Source organism: Oncorhynchus mykiss, chromosome 2 (genome assembly GCF_057628025.1).
Source record: "Oncorhynchus mykiss isolate SJ-2025 chromosome 2, ASM5762802v1, whole genome shotgun sequence".
Lineage (NCBI taxonomy): Eukaryota > Metazoa > Chordata > Actinopteri > Salmoniformes > Salmonidae > Oncorhynchus > Oncorhynchus mykiss.
In genome coordinates, this window is record NC_143023.1 from 75,766,127 (window position 1) to 75,786,464 (window position 20,338).

General features: G+C 42.3%; 1 protein-coding gene across 1 annotated transcript in view; it reads left to right on the forward strand.

The window, feature by feature from the left end:
- Window positions 1-20,338, forward strand: part of otogl (otogelin-like) — a 48,504-nt gene that overhangs the window by 24,706 nt on the left and 3,460 nt on the right. The gene's annotated exons all lie outside the window — the stretch shown is intronic.

Consider the following 20,338-nt stretch of genomic DNA (forward strand, 5'->3'; position numbering starts at 1 on the left):
TCTGAGTGGCCAACAGATGGTGGTGTAGGTTTGACTGACTTCAGAATGACCCAACACGAAGGTTGTCTTGCTAAAGCAATGTTCTCCCCAGGATCTCTTAAAGGCCCAATGCAGCTGTTTTTATCTCAATATAAAAGTATTTCTGGGTAACAATTTCATTTCATTTCTAGGTTTTCAATTAAAATGGTCAAAAAGAAACAAAAAATATCTTGTTAGCAAGAGCAATTTCTCATGCAAGTATTTTCTCTGGTAGTGATCTGAGTGGGGAGGGGAAAACTGAAAACTAGCTGTTATTGGCTCTTACACTAAAAGGGCATTATCACAATTTTCTAAATTTCACAGTATTATTCCAACCTCATAGTGTGTAAATGTACACCGAATACAAATATAAACACAACATGTAAAGTGTTGGTCCCATGTTTCATGAGCTGAAATAAAAGATCCCAGAAATGTTCCATATGCACAAAAAGCTTATTTCTCTCAAATGTTGTGCACAAATTTGTTAACATCCCTGTTAGTGAGCATTTCAAGATAATCCATCCACCTGACAGGTGCGGCAAATCAAGAAGCTGATTAAACAGCATGATCATTAAACAGGTGCACCTTGTGCTGGGGACAATAAAAGGCCACTCTAAAATGTGCAGTTTTGTCACACAACACAATGCCACAGATGTCTAAAGTTTTTAGGGCGTGTGCAATTGGCATGCTGACTGCAGGAATGTCCACCAGAGCTGTTTGCAGATAATTGAATGTTCATTTCTCTTTCATAAGCTGCCTCCAACGTTGTTTCAGAGAATTTGGCAGCACGTCCAACCGGCCTCACAAACGCAGACCGTGTGAATGGCGTTGTGTGGGTGAGCAGTCTGTTGATGTCAACGTTCTGAACAGAGTGCCCCATGGTGGCGGTGGGGTTATTTCTATTTGTATTTGTATTTATTAAGGATTCCCATTAGCTGCTGCCAAGGCAGCAGCTGCTCTTCCCAGGGTCCAGCAAAATTAAGGCAGTTATACAATTTTAAAAACATTACAATACATTCACAGATTTCACAACACACTGTGGGCCCTCAGGCACCACTACCACATATCTACATCCATGTGTATGTATAGTGCGTATGTTATCCATTGTGTGTGTGTGTGTGTGTGTGTGTGTGTGTGTGTGTGTGTGTGTGTGTGTGTGTGTGTGTGTGTGTGTGTGTGTGTGTGTGTGTCTGTGCCAATATGTGTGTTGCTTCACAGTCCCCTCTGTTCCATAAGGTGTTTTTTTTTATCTGTTTTTTAAATCTAATTTTACTGCTTGCATCAGTTACTTAATGTGGAATAGAGTTCCATGTAGTCATGGCTCTATGTAGTACTGTGTGCCTCCCATAGTCTGTTCTGGACTTGGGGACTGTGTAGAGACCTCTTGTGGCATGTCTTGTGGGGTATGCATGGGTGTCCGTGCTGTGTGCCAGTAGTTTAGACAGACAGCTCGGTGCATTCAACTTGTCAATACCTCTCATAAATAAAAGTAGTGATGAAGTCAATCTCTCCTCCACTTTCAGTCAGGAGAGATTAAAATGCAAATGATTCATATTAACTCTCTGTCTACATCCAAGGGCCAGCCGTGCTGCCCTGTTCTAAGCCAATTGCAAGTCCTTTTTTGTGCCACCTGAACACATGACTGAACAGTAGTCAAGGTGCAACAAACTAGGGTCTGTAGGACCTGCCTTGTTGATAGTGTTGTTAAGAAGGCGGAGCATCGCTTTATTTTTGACAGAATTCTCCCCATTTTAGCTACTACTGCATCAATATGTTTTGACCATGACAGTTTACAATCTGGTGTTACTCCAAGCAGTTTAGTCATCTCAACTTTCTCAATTTCCACATTATTTATTACAAGATTTAGTTGAGGTTTAGGGTTCAGTGAGTGTTTTGTTCCAAATACAATGCTTTTAGTTTTAGAAATATTTAGGGCGAACTTATTCCTTGCCACCCACTCTGAAACTAACTGCAGCTCTTTGATGAGTGTTGCAGTCATTTCAGTCGCTGTCGTAGCTGACATGTATAGTGTAGAGTCATCTGGCTTTGCTCAAAGTCAGTAAATATTTTAAAAAGCAAGGTGCCGAAGCAGCTACCCTGGGGAATTCCTGATTCTAACTGGATTATATTTGATAGGCTCCCATTAAAGAACACCCTCTATGTTCTGTTAGACAAGTAACTCTTTATCCACATTATAGCAGGGGGTGTAAAGCCATAACACATACGTTTTTCCAGCCGCAGACTATAATCGATAATGTCAAAAGCTGCACTGAAGTCTAACAAGACAGCCCCCACAATCATTTTATCATCAATTTCTTTTTGTGTAAGTGCTGTGCTTGTTGAGTGTCCTTCCCTATAAGCATGCTGAATTTCTGTTGGGCAATTTGTTTACTGTAAAATAGCATTGTATCTGGTCAAACACAATTTTTTCCAGAAGTTTACTAAGGGTTGGTAACAGGCTGATTGGTCAGCTGTTTGAGCCAGTAAAGGGGGCTTTGCTATTCTTTGGTAGCGAATGACTTTAGCTTCCCTGCAGGCCTGAGGGCACACGCTCTCTAGTAGGCTTAAATTGAAGATGTGGCAAATAGGAGTGGCAATATCATCTGCTATTATCCTCAGTAATTTTCCATCTAGATTGTCAGACACTGGTGGATTGTCATTGTTGATAGACAACAATATTTTTTTCACATCTTCCCCACTGACTTTACAGAATTCAAAAGTACAATTCTTGTCTTTCATAATTTGGTCTGATATACTTGGATGTGTAGTGTCAGCGTTTGTTGCTGGCATGTCATCCCTAAGTTTGCTTATCTTGCCAATGAAAAAGTCATTCAAGTAGTTTGCAATATCAGTGGGCTTTGTGATGAATGAGCCATCTGATTCAATAAATGAAGGAGCCGAGTTGTCTTTTTTCCCCAAAATGTAATTTAAGGTGCCCCAAAGCTTTTTACTATTATTCTTGATATAATTTATTTTTGTTTCATAGTGTAGTTACTTTTCATTTATTTTACTCACATGATTTATTAATTTTCAGTACGATTGCCAATCAATAGGGCTGCCAGACTTAATTGCCATATCCTTTGCCTCATCCCTCTCAACCATACAATTTTTAAATTCCTCATCAATCCAAGGGGATTTTTTTACAGTAATTTTATTTTTTATTTTTATTTGTTTCTAGGGGTGGATCAGCTTAATATTGCAGAAGGAAGAAAAAATCTATCAATGTGATTGTCTGCATAATTTCCAATCCCCCCTATTTTTGGGGTCAATATATATATCCATATACATACACATACACATATGCATACATACAGTGCCTTGCGAAAGTATTCGGCCCCCTTGAACCTTGCGACCTTTTGCCACATTTCAGGCTTCAAACATAAAGATATAAAACTGTATTTTTTGTGTAGAATCAACAACAAGTGGGACACAATCATGAAGTGGAAAGACATTTATTGGATATTTCAAACTTTTTTAACAAATCAAAAACTGAAAAATTGGGCGTGCAAAATTATTCAGCCCCTTTACTTTCAGTGCAACAAACTCTCTCCAGAAGTTCAGTGAGGATCTCTGAATGATCCAATGTTGACCTAAATGTCTAATGATGATAAATACAATCCACCTGTGTGTAATCAAGTCTCCGTATAAATGCACCTGCACTGTGATAGTCTCAGAGGTCCGTTAAAAGCGCAAAGAGCATCATGAAGAACAAGGAACACACCAGGCAGGTCCGAGATACTGTTGTGAAGAAGTTTAAAGCCGGATTTGGATACAAAAAGATTTCCCAAGCTTTAAACATCCCAAGGAGCACTGTGCAAGCGATAATATTGAAACGGAAGGAGTATCAGACCACTGCAAATCTACCAAGACCTGGCCGTCCCTCTAAACTTTCAGCTCATACAAGGAGAAGACTGATCAGAGATGCAGCCAAGAGGCCCATGATCACTCTGGATGAACTGCAGAGATCTACAGCTGAGGTGGGAGACTCTGTCCATAGGACAACAATCAGTCGTATATTGCACAAATCTGGCCTTTATGGAAGAGTGGCAAGAAGAAAGCCATTTCTTAAAGATATCCATAAAAAGTGCCGTTTAAAGTTTGCCACAAGCCACCTGGGAGACACACCAAACATGTGGAAGAAGGTGCTCTGGTCAGATGAAACCAAAATTGAACTTTTTGGCAACAATGCAAAACGTTTGGCGTAAAAGCAACACAGCTGAACACACCATCCTCACTGTCAAACATGGTGGTGGCAGCATCATGGTTTGGGCCTGCTTTTCTTCAGCAGGGACAGGGAAGATGGTTAAAATTGATGGGAAGATGGATGGAGCCAAACACAGGACCATTCTGGAAGAAAACCTGATGGAGTCTGCAAAAGACCTGAGACTGGGACGGAGATTTATCTTCCAACAAGACAATGATCCAAAACATAAAGCAAAATCTACAATGGAATGGTTCAATAATAAACATATCCAGGTGTTAGAATGGCCAAGTCAAAGTCCAGACCTGAATCCAATCGAGAATCTGTGGAAAGAACTGAAAACCGCTGTTCACAAATGCTCTCCATCCAACCTCACTGAGCTCGAGCTGTTTTGCAAGGAGGAATGGGAAAAGATTTCAGTCTCTCGATGTGCAAAACTGATAGAGACATACCCCAAGCGACTTACAGCTGTAATCGCAGCAAAAGGTGGCGCTACAAAGTATTAACTTAAGGGGGCTGAATAATTTTGCACGCCCAATTTTTCAGTTTTTGATTTGTTAAAAAAGTTTGAAATATCCAATAAATGTCGTTCCACTTCATGATTGTGTCCCACTTGTTGTTGATTCTTCACAAAAAAATATAGTTTTATATCTTTATGTTTGAAGCCTGAAATGTGGCAAAAGGTCGCAAAGTTCAAGGGGGCCGAATACTTTCGCAAGGCACTGTATACAGACCTAGATACCTATATAACCTATACATACCTATATAGACATACACCATTTTTTTTTGTAGAATATACCTTTATTATTTCCCGCAAACCCTAGGATGGTACTCCTCCAATTGGAGTAAACTAATAAACAATAACACTTAGGCTTCTTCTACCTTCAGTTTATGCATCTTATACACATTTTACATACACAATCTATTTTACAATAGTAATATTTTGTTTGTTTTTATTCCATCCTCTATTTCTGATGTCCATCCAGTTTGATTTCTATTTGTAACTGTGCTATTTCACAACATTTCTGAACCTATATACATTTTACAGACCCCGTATTGGTTATCTTGTTATTAGTCCCACCCTTCAGCTCCATTCAACCCCTCCCATCGATCTCTCAACATCCTCCATTTTGGATTTCTATTTGCCATATATTTTCAACTGTGCTGTGATGCTTCACAAAAGTACTGAACCTTTCTATTCTCATAGCTTCTACAGATTGTAAATTAAAATATATTTTTTTGCTAAAATAATAATTATATTATTGATTGATTGACTATGGCTTTTCAAATCACCCAGTATTGCTATCTGCAGCGTTAGTTCTAGGCAAATGTTGCAATTCTTCAGACATTCCTGGAGCTGTGACCAAAAACGAACTCCATATGGACAATATCAACATAAATTATCTAATGACACTGCCTCCTCACAGAAAAATCTGCAGAGCTGGAAAAGATTGTATCCCCCAAATATATAACATTCTATTGGTTGCAAGAATTTTGTATAGTAATTTTAATTGAAAAATTAGAAGTTTTGCGTATCAATTCATAAACCATGTGCCAAGGAATAGGTACATCGAAAATCTCTCCCCAACTATTTTGCAATTTATATGGCACAGCTGTCAGTTTTTTGGTCCTTAAATGAAATTGGTATATGTTTTTATTTATCACACTTTTCTTTCACCATTTATGTTCTTTAATACAGGGCCGACATACAAGTTCCTTACTTTTTCCCCCTTCTACTTGCCTCTTCCATTTTTGTGGTAATGCTGTAATTAATTGGTTGTAATTTTGTGTAGAGCAGACATTTCCATATGTCTGTGTTAGCTGCATGTGTGACATAACTCCACCAGTCCTATTTATGATATCATTCACTAAAATTATACCTTTTTAAAACATTTCTTCGAAAAATATGTTTTTTTTAATCAATTAGTATATTTGAGTTTAACCACAATATTTGTTGTATTATTTGTTCTGTCTTTTCAGGTGGATTAAACTGAAATTGCAACCAACTTTCTAAGGCTTGTTTAAAAAATAACGATATTTTGGAGATTATTTCCTTTTCAAACAACCGAAAGTGAGCAGCTGTAATCTGAATAAAGGGGAAAAGGGCCATTCTTGAACATAGGATGAGACATTCCTACCAATTTACTAGAGAACCCATTTGGATTTAAATATAACTTTTGCATGACTGATCCCTTTAGTGAGAGGTCTAATGCTTTAATGTTTTTAATAATTTCTGCCCTCCGAATTAATATTTGTTATATAAATAGGCCCTTTTAATTTTTTCTGACTTGCCATTCCAAATAAAATGTAATATTTTTTTGTTCATATAATTTAAAAAGCAGGTCACTAGGTGTAGGCAAAATAGGTAAACTCAAGCAAGATCTATTTTTGCTAACTTTCTATAAAAAATGTATTGGAATGAGATCATTTATTTATTTTGGGATTTGTGTACCGAGTATGTCCACATCTCCGTCAGACCATTTAATTGGTAAACTACACAGTATTGTAAAATATGCATTTTTTTAGTGATCCAATACATAATATAATTTGATTTTAATCCAGAGAGGATAGCAAAAGTATCTAGATCCTCTGAGGCCGTGGAGAGACTCTAATTGTGGTTTTAAAAGAAAACATGAATCATCAGCGTACAATGACACCTTAGTTTTTAAGCCACGGATTTCTAATCCCTTAATATTATTGTTTGATCTAATTTTAATAGCTAACATTTCAATGTCAAAAATAAATAGATATGCCGATAGTGGACAACATTGTTTTACTCCTCTAGATAGTTTAACACTTACTGAGATGTAGCAATTATTTACTATTTTACACCTAGGGTTACTATACAAAACCTTAATCCATTTTATAAGAGATTCCCCAAAATTGAAATATTCTAGGCATTTATATATAAACTCCAGTCGTACTTTATCAGAAGCCTTTTCAAAATCAGCTTTGAAGACCAGGCCTGGTGTCCCCGATATTTCATAGATTTCTATTGTTTCCAGTACTTGTCTTATATATATTATATCATCTCCAATGTATTGTCCATGGAAAAAACCTGTCTGATTAGGATGAAACATATCTGACAATACTTTTTTAATTCTATGCGCCAAGCATTTTACATCACAACACTGAAGTGTAAGAGGTATCTTTTTTTTTTTTAAATAGACTGGATCTTTATACAGTGGGGCAAAAAAGTATTTAGTCAGCCACCAATTGTGCAAGTTCTCCCACTTAAAAATATGAGAGAGGCCTGTAATTTTCATCATAGGTACACTTCAACTATGACAGACAAAATGAGAAAAAAAATCCAGAAAATTACATTGTAGGATTTTTTATTAATTTATTTGCAAATTATGGTGGAAAATAAAAAATAAAAAAGTATTTGGTCACCTACAAACGAGCAAGATTTCTAGCTCTCACAGACCTGAGGCTCCTCTAACCTCCACTCGTTACCTGTGTTAATGGCACCTGTTTGAACTTGTTATCAGTATAAAAGACACTTGTCCACAACTTCAAACAGTCACACTCCAAACTCCACTATGGCCAAGACCAAAGAGCTGTCAAAGGACACCAGAAACAAAATTGTAGACCTGCACCAGGCTGGGAAGACTGAATCTGCAATAGGTAAGCAGCTTGGTTTGAAGAAATCAACTGTGGGAGCAATTATTAGGAAATGGAAGACATACAAGACCACTGATAACTCCCTCGATCTGGGGCTCCACGCAAGATCTCACCCCGTGGGGTCAAAGTGATCACAAGAACAGAGAGCAAAAATCCCAGAACCACACGGGGGACCTAGTGAATGACCTGCAGAGAGCTGGGACCAAAGTAACAAAGCCTACCATCAGCAAGGGCATTGAAGATTAAATGTGGCTCGGTCTTTCAGCATGACAATGATCCCAAACACACCGCCCGGGCAATGAAGGAGTGGCTTCATAAGAAGCATTTCAAGGTCCTGGAGTGGCCTAGCCAGTCTTCAGATCTCAACCCCATAGAAAATCTTTGGAGGGAGTTGAAAGTCTGTGTTGCCCAGCAACAGCCCCAAAACATCACTGTTCTAGAGGAGATCTGCATGGAGGAATGGGCCAAAATACCAGCAACAGTGTGTGAAAACCTTGTGAAGACTTACAGAAAACGTTTGACCTCTGTCATTGCCAACAAAGGGTATATAACAAAGTATTGAGATAAACTTTTGTTATTGACCAAATACTTATTTTCCACCATAATCTGCAAATAAATTCATTAAAAATCCTCTAATGTGATTTTCTGGATTTTTCCCCCTCATTTTGTCTGTCATAGTTGAAGTGTACCTATGATGAAAATTACAGGCCTCTCTCATTTTTTTAAGTGGGAGAACTTGCACAATTGGTGGCTGACTAAATACTTTTTTTCCCCCACTGTATATACCACGTGGGTCCTGTTTCAGTAATAATGATATCAGACCTTCTTGTTGCATGTCTGATAATCTACCATTTATATAGGAGTGGTTAAAACATGCTAATAATGGTCCTCTGAGTATATCAAAAAAAGTTTGTATACTTCCACTGGTATACCATCCAGCCCTGGAGTTTTCCCAGCCTTAAAGGTTTTAATTGCATCAAGAAGTTCCTCCTCTGTAATTTGGCCTTCACGTGAGTCTTTCTGTACAGATGTTAATTTTACATTATTATTAGGAAAAAAATCCATACAATTAGTTTCAGTTAGTGGAGATGGAGGAGACTGAAACGAAAACATATTCTCAAAGTACTTTACTTCCCCTTTCAAAATATCATTCAGTGAATCATGCGTGACTCCATCGTTTGTAATAAGTTTCAATACATTGTTTTGGTAGCATTTCTATATTGCATTTTTCCTCTAACTTATTCTGTGTTCCAGTTTTTATTGCTGTCTAACTGTGCTGTTAGTCCTTCAATTTCCTTTGTTAAAATGGACTCTTTTGATCTACATTTATTTCGTTTTATAGATGAATACTGAATTGCATGGCCTCTGAAGGCACATTTTAAAAGTGTCCTATACAATAAGGGGATCTGCTGTACCTAGGTTATGTCTGAAAAAGTCAGTTATAAATTATACTGTCCTAGTTCTAATCAATTTATCATCTAGTAGGCTTTGCTTAAATTTCCAGTATCCTCGCCCACGTGTAAATTCTGTAAGAGTAATATACAGTTGAAGTCGGAAGTTTACATACACCTTAGCCAAATATATTTAAACTCAGTTTTTCACAATTCCTGACATTTAATCCTAGTAAACATTCCCTGTCTTAGGCCAGTTAGGAACACCACTTTATTTTAAGAATGTGAAATGTCAAAATAATTGTCATGTACTGTCATGTTGTGTCTTGTCTCTGTCCTTTCCCTTCACCCTGTCTCCCTCTGCTGGTCGTTGTTAGGTTACCTTTTCTCCCCCGCTTTCCCCCAGCTGTTCCTTGTCTCCTCTGACTACCCATTCACCCCGTTTCCCACCTGTTCCCTTTTTCCCTCTGATTAGGTCCCTATATCTCTCTCTGTTTCTGTTCCTGTCCTTGTCGGATTCTTGTTTGTTGTGTTTCATGCCTGAGCCAGACTATCGTCATGTTTGCTGTAACCTTGTCCTGTCCTGTCGGAATCTGCCGGTCTATCTGAGCCTACCTATGTTTGGTTATTAAAGAAGCTCTGTTTAAGTTAGTTCGCTTTTGGGTCCTCATTCACTCACCATAACAGAAGAATCCGACCAAGAATGGACCCAGCGACTTCGGATCCTCTCAACTCAGCCGTCGGGATCCAGGGAGCGATGCTAGGCAGACACGAGCAGGAAGTGTCTGCTGCTCGACATGCCGTTGAGACCCTGGCCACCCAAGTCTCCAACCTCACAGAACAGGTTCACCATCTCCGCCTCGATCCACCGGCCACTTCCAGGGCTTTCGAATCTCCGGAGCCCAGAATCAATAACCCGCCGTGTTACTCTGGGGAGCCCACTGAATGCCGCTCGTTCCTCACCCAGTGTGATATTGTGTTTTCTCTCCAGCCCAACACTTACTCCAGGAGCACTGCTCGTGTCGCCTACGTCATATCTCTCCTTATTGGACGGGCTCGTGAGTGGGGCACGGCAATCTGGGAGGCAAGGGCTGAGTGTACTAACCAGTATCAGGACTTTAAGGAGGAGATGATACGGGTTTTTGATCGATCTGTTTTTGGGGAGGAGGCTTCCAGGGCCCTGTCTTCCCTATGTCAAGGCAATCGATCCATAACAGACTACTCTATTGAGTTTCGCACTCTTGCTGTCTCCAGTGGCTGGAACGAGCCGGCCTTGCTCGCTCGTCTTCTGGAGGGTTTCCGCGCAGAGGTAAAGGATGAGATTCTCTCCCGGGAGGTTCCTTCCAGCGTGGATTCCTTGATTGAACTCGCTATTCGCATTGAGCGACGGGTTGATCTTCGTCACCGAGCTCGTGGAAAGGAGCTCGCGCTCTCCGTCGCCTCCCTCTCCGCATCACTACCATCTTCCTCTGCCGGCTCGGGTGCTGAGCCCATGCAGCTGGGAGGTATCCGCATCTCGACTAAGGAGAGGGAACGGAGAATCACCAACCGCCTCTGTCTCTATTGCGGTTCCGCTGGTCATTTTGTCACTTCATGTCCAGTAAAAGGCCAGAGCTCGTCAGTAAGCGGAGGGCTACTGGTGAGCGCTACTACTCCTGTCTCTCCTTCAAGATCCTGCACCACCTTGTCGGTCCATCTACGCTGGACCGGTTCGTCAGCTTCCTGCAGTGCCTTAATAGACTCTGGGGCGGAGGGCTGTTTTATGGACGAGACCTGGGCTCGGGAACATGACATTCCTCTCAGACAGTTAAAGGAGCCCACGGCCTTGTTCGCCCTGGATGGTAGTCCTCTCCCCAGGATTCAGCGTGAGACGCTACCTTTAACCCTCACTGTTTCTGGTTATCATAGTGAAACCATTTCTTTTTTAATTTTTCGTTCACCTTTTACACCTGTTGTTTTGGGCCATCCCTGGCTAGTTTGTCATAATCCTTCCATTAATTGGTCTAGTAATTCTATCCTCTCCTGGAACGTCTCTTGTCATGTGAAATGTTTAATGTCTGCTATCCCTCCTGTTTCCTCTGTCTCTTCTTCACAGGAGGAGCCTGGTGATTTGACAGGGGTGCCGGAGGAATATCACGATCTGCGCACGGTGTTCAGTCGGTCCAGGGCCACCTCTCTTCCTCCACACCGGTCGTATGATTGTAGTATTGATCTCCTTCCGGGAACCACCCCCCCCCCCGGGGTAGACTATACTCTCTGTCGGCTCCCGAACGTAAGGCTCTCGAAGATTATTTGTCTGTAGCTCTTGACGCCGGTACCATAGTCCCCTCCTCCTCTCCCGCCGGAGCGGGGTTTTTTTTTGTCAAGAAGAAGGACGGGTCTCTGCGCCCCTGCATAGATTATCGAGGGCTGAATGACATAACAGTGAAGAATCGTTATCCGCTTCCTCTTATGTCTTCAGCCTTCGAGATCCTGCAGGCAGCCAGGTTTTTCACTAAGTTGGACCTTCGTAACGCTTACCATCTCGTGCGCATCAGGGAGGGGGACGAGTGGAAGACGGCGTTTAACACTCCGTTAGGGCACTTTGAATACCGGGTTCTTCCTTTCGGCCTCGCTAACGCTCCAGCTGTCTTTCAGGCATTAGTCAATGATGTCCTGAGAGACATGCTGAACATCTTTGTTTTCGTTTACCTTGACGATATCCTGATTTTTTCACCGTCACTCCAGATTCATGTTCAGCACGTTCGACGTGTCCTCCAGCGCCTTTTAGAGAATTGTCTTTTTGTGAAGGCTGAGAAGTGCACTTTTCATGCCTCCTCCGTCACATTTCTCGGTTCTGTTATTTCCGCTGAAGGCATTAAGATGGATCCCGCTAAGGTCCAAGCTGTCATTGATTGGCCCGTCCCTAAGTCACGCGTCGAGCTGCAGCGCTTTCTCGGCTTCGCGAACTTCTATCGTCGTTTCATCCGTAATTTCGGTCAGGTGGCAGCTCCTCTCACAGCCCTTACTTCTGTCAAGACGTGCTTTAAGTGGTCCGTTTCCGCCCAGGGAGCTTTTGATCTCCTCAAGAATCGTTTTACATCCGCTCCTATCCTTGTTACACCTGACGTCTCTAGACAGTTCGTTGTCGAGGTTGACGCGTCAGAGGTGGGCGTGGGAGCCATCCTTTCTCAGCGCTCCCTCTCTGACGACAAGGTCCACCCATGCGCGTATTTTTCTCATCGCCTGTCGCCGTCGGAACGTAACTATGATGTGGGTAACCGCGAACTGCTCGCCATCCGGTTAGCCCTAGGCGAATGGCGACAGTGGTTGGAGGGGGCGACCGTTCCTTTTGTCGTTTGGACTGACCATAGGAACCTTGAGTACATCCGTTCTGCCAAACGACTTAATGCGCGTCAGGCGCGTTGGGCGCTGTTTTTCGCTCGTTTCGAGTTCGTGATTTCTTATCGTCCGGGCTCTAAGAACACCAAGCCTGATGCTTTGTCTCGTCTCTTCAGTTCTTCAGTAGCCTCCACTGACCCCGAGGGGATTCTCCCTGAGGGGCGTGTTGTCGGGTTGACTGTCTGGGGAATTGAGAGGCAGGTAAAACAAGCGCTCACTCACACTCCGTCGCCGCGCGCTTGTCCTAGGAACCTTCTTTTCGTTCCCGTTCCTACTCGTCTGGCCGTTCTTCAGTGGGCTCACTCTGCCAAGTTAGCCGGCCACCCTGGCGTTCGGGGTACGCTTGCTTCCATTCGCCAGCGTTTTTGGTGGCCCACCCGGGAGCATGACACGCGTCGTTTCGTGGCTGCTTGTTCGGTCTGCGCGCAGACTAAGTCCGGTAACTCTCCTCCTGCCGGCCGTCTCAGGCCGCTTCCTATTCCCTCTCGACCGTGGTCTCACATCGCCTTAGATTTTGTCACCGGACTGCCTTCGTCAGCGGGGAAGACTGTTATTCTTACGGTTGTCGATAGGTTCTCTAAGGCGGCTCATTTCATTCCCCTTGCTAAGCTTCCTTCTGCTAAAGAGACGGCACAAATCATCATCGAGAATGTTTTCAGAATTCATGGCCTTCCGTCAGACGTCGTTTCGGACAGAGGTCCGCAATTCACGTCTCAATTTTGGAGGGAGTTTTGCCGTTTGATTGGGGCTTCCGTCAGTCTCTCTTCCGGCTTTCACCCCCAGTCTAACGGTCAAGCAGAACGGGCCAATCAGACTATTGGTCGCATCTTACGCAGTCTTTCTTTTCGTAACCCTGCGTCTTGGTCAGAACAGCTCCCCTGGGCAGAATACGCCCACAACTCGCTTCCTTCGTCTGCGACCGGGCTATCTCCTTTTCAGAGTAGCCTCGGGTACCAGCCTCCGCTGTTCTCATCTCAGTTCGCCGAGTCCAGCGTCCCCTCCGCTCAGGCTTTTGTCCAACGTTGCGAGCGCACCTGGAAGAGGGTCAGGTCTGCACTTTGCCGTTATAGGACGCAGACTGTGAGGGCTGCTAATAAGCGTAGAACTAAGAGTCCTAGATATTGTCGCGGTCAGAGAGTTTGGCTCTCCACTCAGAACCTTCCCCTTAAGACGGCTTCTCGCAAGTTGACCCCGCGGTTCATTGGTCCGTTCCGTATTTCTCGGGTCATTAATCCTGTCGCAGTTCGACTTCTTCTTCCGCGATACCTTCGTCGCGTCCACCCGGTCTTCCATGTCTCCTGCATCAAGCCCGTCCTTCGCGCCCCCGCTCGTCTTCCCCCCCCCCCCCCCATCCTTGTCGAGGGCGCACCCATCTACAGGGTCCGTAGAATTTTGGACATGCGTCCTCGGGGCCGTGGTCACCAGTACCTCGTAGATTGGGAGGGGTACGGTCCTGAGGAGAGGAGTTGGGTTCCCTCTCGGGACGTGCTGGACCGTGCGCTGATCGAGGATTTCCTCCGTTGCCGCCAGGTTTCCTCCTCGAGTGCGCCAGGAGGCGCTCGGTGAGTGGGGGGGTACTGTCATGTACTGTCATGTTGTGTCTTGTCTCTGTCCTTTCCCTTCACCCTGTCTCCCTCTGCTGGTCGTTGTTAGGTTACCTTTTCTCCCCCGCTTTCCCCCAGCTGTTCCTTGTCTCCTCTGACTACCCATTCACCCCGTTTCCCACCTGTTCCCTTTTTCCCTCTGATTAGGTCCCTATATCTCTCTCTGTTTCTGTTCCTGTCCTTGTCGGATTCTTGTTTGTTGTGTTTCATGCCTGAGCCAGACTATCGTCATGTTTGCTGTAACCTTGTCCTGTCCTGTCGGAATCTGCCGGTCTATCTGAGCCTACCTATGTTTGGTTATTAAAGAAGCTCTGTTTAAGTTAGTTCGCTTTTGGGTCCTCATTCACTCACCATAACAATAATAGTAGAGAAAACGATTTATTTCAGCTTTTATTTCTTTCATCACATTCCCAGTGGGTCAGAAGTTTACACACACTCAATTAGTATTTGGTAGCATTGCCTTTAAATTGTTTAACTTGGGTCAAATGTTGGGTCAATAAGTTGGGGGAATTTTGACCCAATCCTCCTGACAGAGCTGGTGTAACTGAGTAAGGTTTGTTGGCTTCCTTGCTCACATACGCTTTTTCAGTTCTGCCCATACATTTTCTATATGATTAAGGTCAGGGCTTTGTGATGGCCACTCCAATACCTTGACTTTGTTGTCCTTAAGCCATTTTGCCACAACTTTGGAAGTATGCTTGGGGTCATTGTCCATTTGGAAGATCTATTTGCGACCAAGCTTTAACTTCCTGACTGACGTCTTGAGATGATGCTTCAATATATCCACATAATTTTCCTACCTCATGATGCCATCTATTTTGTGAAGTGCACCAGTCCATCCTGCAGCAAAGCACCCCCACAACATGATGCTTCCATCCCCGTGCTTCACAGTTGTGATGGTGTTCTTCGGCTTGCAAGCCTACCCCTTTTTCCTCCAAACATAACGATGGTCATTATGGCCGAACAGTTCTATTTTTGTTTCATCAGACCAGAGGACATTTCTCCAAAAAGTACGATCTTTGTCCCCATGTGCAGTTTCAAACCATAGTCTGGCTTTTTTATTGCGGTTTTGGAGCAGTGGCTTCTTCTTTACTGAGTGGCCTTTCAGGTTATGTCGATATAGGACTCGTTTTTACTGTGGATATATATACTTTTGATACTGTTTCCTCCAGCATCTTCACCGGGTCCTTTGCTGTTGTTCTGGGATTGATTTGCACTTTTTGCACCAAAGTACGTTAATCTCTAGGATAGAGAAGGCGTCTTCTTCCTGAGTTGTACCACGGCTGCGTGGTCCCATGGTGTTTATACTTGCATACTATTGTTTGTACAGACGATTGTGGTACCTTCAAGCGTTTGGAAATTGCTCCCAAGGATGATCCAGACTTGTGGAGGTCTACAATTGTTTTCTGAGGTCTTGGCTGATTTATTTTGGTTTTCCCATGATGTCAAGCAAAGAGGCACTGACTTTGAAGGTAGGCCTTGAAATACATCCACAGGTACACCTCAAATTGACTGAAATGATGTCAATTAGCCTATCAGAAACTTCTAAAGGCATGACATAATTTTCTGGAATTTTCCAAGCTGTTTAAAGGCACAGTCAACTTAGTGTATGTAAACTTCTGATCCACTGGAATTGTGATACAGTGAAATAATCTGTCTGTAAACAATTGTTGGAAAAATTACTTGTGTCATGCACAAAGTTGATGTCCTAACTGGCTTGCCAAAACTATAGTTTATTAGCAAGGAATGTGTGGAGTGGTTGAAAAACAAGTTGTAATGACTCCAACCTAAGTGTATGTAAACTTCTGACTTCAACTGTATATGTCAATTATGTGATGATCCGACCACATTCTGTCCCCTATCAACACTTTTTAAACTTTTGGTGCCAGAGAGAATGGCATAAGAAAGTAGTCAAGACGACTAGCTTGACTAAGCCTCCGCCATGTATACCTCACTAGTTCAAGGTATTAAACCTCCGCCATGTATATCTCACTAGTTCAAGGTATTTAAGTCTCCATATGTCCACTAATTCCAATATATCCAGAGACTCTGTCCATAGGACAACAATCAGTCGTATATTGCACAAATCTGGCCTTTATGGAAGAGTGGCAAGAAGAAAGCCATTTCTTAAAGATATCCATAAAAAGTGTTGTTTAAAGTTTGCCACAAGCCACCTGGGAGACACACCAAACATGTGGAAGAAGGTGCTCTGGTCAGATGAAACCAAAGTTTAACTTTTTGGCAACAATGCAAAACGTTATGTTTGGCGTAAAAGCAACACAGCTGAACACACCATCCCCACTGTCAAACATGGTGGTGGCAGCATCATGGTTTAGGCCTGCTTTTCTTCAGCAGGGACAGGGAAGATGGTTAAAATTGATGGGAAGATGGATGGAGCCAAATACAGGACCATTCTGGAAGAAAACCTGATGGAGTCTGCAAAAGACCTGAGACTGGGACGGAGATTTGTCTTCCAACAAGACAATGATCCAAAACATAAAGCAAAATCTACAATGGAATGGTTCAAAAATAAACATATCCAGGTGTTAGAATGGCCAAGTCAAAGTCCAGACCTGAATCCAATTGAGAATCTGTGGAAAGAACTGAAAACTGCTGTTCACAAATGCTCTCCATCCAACCTCACTGAGCTCGAGCTGTTTTGCAAGGAGGAATGGGAAAAAATCTCTCGATGTGCAAAACTGATAGAGACATACCCCAAGCGACTTACAGCTGTAATCACAGCAAAAGGTGGCGCTACAAAGTATTAACTTAAGGGGGCTGAATAATTTTGCACGCCCAATTTTTCAGTTTTTGATTTGTTAAAAAAGTTTGAAATATCCAATAAATGTCGTTCCACTTCATGATTGTGTCCCACTTGTTGTTGATTCTTCACAAAAAAATACAGTTTTATATCTTTATGTTTGAAGCCTGAAATGTGGCAAAAGGTCGCAAAGTTCAAGGGGGCCGAATACTTTCTTAAGGCACTGTACACTCACACACTCATACACACTCAACCCTTTCCCCCCACACAACTATAGGCTCACATTCTCAACAGTTGCACCATCTCAGAGCCCAACTCAAGAAAGGTCTTGATTTATGAATGCATATACAGTTGCAGCTGTATGAGAAGGCCTGCAAGACTGTGCAGAAAAAATGGGCATCCTAGATGATGGAGGTCAAATGTACACCTTTTCCCTGAAACACCCAAAACATGGTCCCCTGTATTGACCATATTCCCAAGCATCTCCATGCAGTCAGACTTTTGATTTTGTGCCACCAGGGCCACAATAATATACCCCCTCTCTGAATATCTGAGTGTGACCCCCTCCCCATGGGTTACTGCAGCTAGTGTTGCCAGCACTGCCACTGCCTGGGTGGGGGCACCCCACCGGAATCCCCACCGGCTAGGTACAAGGTCGTCAAGGTTCTCCTTGGCAGCTTTAAGAATTTACTTGTGTAGTATGTTCTCCCTTTTGGGGACTTTGGCTTTGCAGGACCAAACCTGCCAAGCAGGCTCCAAATCTTGAGGGGGAAGTGCTGCTCTAGGTCTCTGACTGCATTTTGGCTGCATACAGACCTCTTACAGCAGGCCCATAAAACAGTTAGGGACTTCTCCTTAGTATCTGGGTCATTCAGGTGGGTGTCTAGGGTATAGGGTTGTGGACCGGTCCATCAATATAGGATCATAAATAAATACATTAGATATCATTTATTTAAAACATGTTGTTCCCCATGATAGGACAATAAATAAATCAAATGTATAATTTATTTTAATACACTGTTCCACCATGATAGGACAATAAATAAATAAATAAGACGTATAATTCATTATAAAAAGTATATCCATCTTCTGAACAACATTGAAAGCTCACTCACACCCCTGCTCACAGCAATACATTGGTTCTGGGATATGCAATAATTTCCTTTCTCACTCAACACCACACTTTCCCAAACATAAAAAAAACACACACCACACATACTGTGCCTTCTGTTTACTGAGTTTTTATCTTCTCCATGTTGAATTTGTGCTTTTGTGTTCCAATTAGTTGTATTTGATGATACAGTAAAAAATAATATAGCTTTTCTATATATTATTACAATCCATAACCAGGCTAGAATTGTGTTTCATTATTTTCCTCGTCTATAAGAACTTTGTCATTTTTAAAATAGCCATGGAGGAGACTTTGTGTCTCTGAACAACTGGTTATCAATATTTTGTTTATCGATGACGAGAGCTACTCGTTTCCTTTTACTCTATTTACCTTGAAAATTGAATACAGAACTTTACGTTCTGCAATTTCCTTCGGGAATTAATCATTCCTGCCAATTTTGGTCCCAGCAGGTCTTTTCCCCAGGCTTTTAACCGTTATTTTATCTTCAAATTAAGCAAATTTGGCAACGATTGGGCGTTCATACCTCTGCCCTCTCTGTCCGAAGCGGTGTACACGTTCAAGTTGGATTTTGTCGATAGCTTCGCGTGGAATCTGAAGCACTGTAAGGAGGAACTCTCTAACTACAGATTCAGGAACTTCTCCTTCTTTCTCTTGGATACCTTTAAGTACCAGCTTCTCTCTCATGGATCTAGTCTGTATGTCAAGTAAGGCTGCTCTCAGAACGGTGTTCTCCTTTTTAAGTTCATTCACTTCGGTTTCAATCCTATTGACTGTCACTTTTGACAGCTTGTTTGTTTCCTTCTCCAATGTCGCAGCTTTTTCATCACTCATCTCGAGGCTTGCCTTCAACTCTTTTATATCCTTACTAACTAGTTCAAGTATACCCAGTTGGTCATTAATTGATTTAACAGATTGGTTTCGACCTTTACCATTCCCGGTGGTGAAAATATTAAATTGTCTGTGTCTGTAGAAGAGTTTTTGTTTTGATAAATCGGTTCCCCTGTCTTACTCCTGTCATGTTTGGGTGTTGCTTGTTTTCGTAATATTTGTCGATACATTTCTATAGTCTTAGGATTTGTTTTGTGTTGTTATCCAGATTGAAGTTTATCAGCCACCAGATTGTGTAGTGCTAATATTTAGTCTAACTTGCCGATATTGAATACTACGTTTTTATCTTGAGGTGCTCTACATAACTACGTTCAGTCCGCCGTTACCTGTCTCAGTCCCGCTCTCTCCTCCCTAATTTTCTTAATGGGTGCATGCTTATTAGTAACTGGAATAAGTAGTTCCATAAATGCGTCAAGTGCAGCATCTGGTTACTCCTAATTACACACCACAGAGCAGCAAATATTCTTTAAAGCATCAACATATAAATCACTACAAAACTTATTGTATGACCTCTTATACACTATATTAGGCCCAGCCTTTGGAAGTTTGGTTTTCCTAGATATGGCTATTATATTGTGATCACTACATCCTATGGATTTGGATACTGCTTTAAAGCAAATATCTGCAGCGTTAGTAAAAATGTGATCAATACATGTTGATGATTTAATTCCTGTGCTATTTGTAACTACCCTGGTAGGTTGACTGACAACCTGATCCAGGTTGCAGGCACTGGTTACAGTTTGAACTTTTTTCCTGAGTGGGCATCTTAATGATAGCTAGTCAATATTTAAATCACCCAGAAAATATACTTCTCTGTTGATAACACATACATTATCAAGAATTTCACACATAGTATCCAGATACTGACTGTTTATTGTTGTGACAAAGAACGCACACACGCACATACACACACCCCTCCATACACATTGTATTATAAAGCTCAGTTGTCTCTAATGTCTAAGCTGAACCCTGTGTTCCAGAGTTCAACCCACATCTCATTGTTCTGATGCACCATCACTCAGACCCACTCTGAATTAATGATAACTATTCACCCCCTAGAACACACACACACACGCACACGTCACTCATTCCTATCTACATTATTCACACACACACCCTAACTCACATCTAACCCAGGCTCCCTGTCTTCCCCCACTAAACCCTCACTAACCCCCCCCCCAGGTAGACATGTAACCTGTGTGTGTGTGTGTGTGTGTGTGTGCAGGTGGATGTCTCATGGTTCTATATGAACTGCTTGACAGACACTTGTAACTGTAATCGGGGCGGAGACTGTGAGTGTCTGTGTACGTCCATCGCTGCCTATGCACACACCTGCTG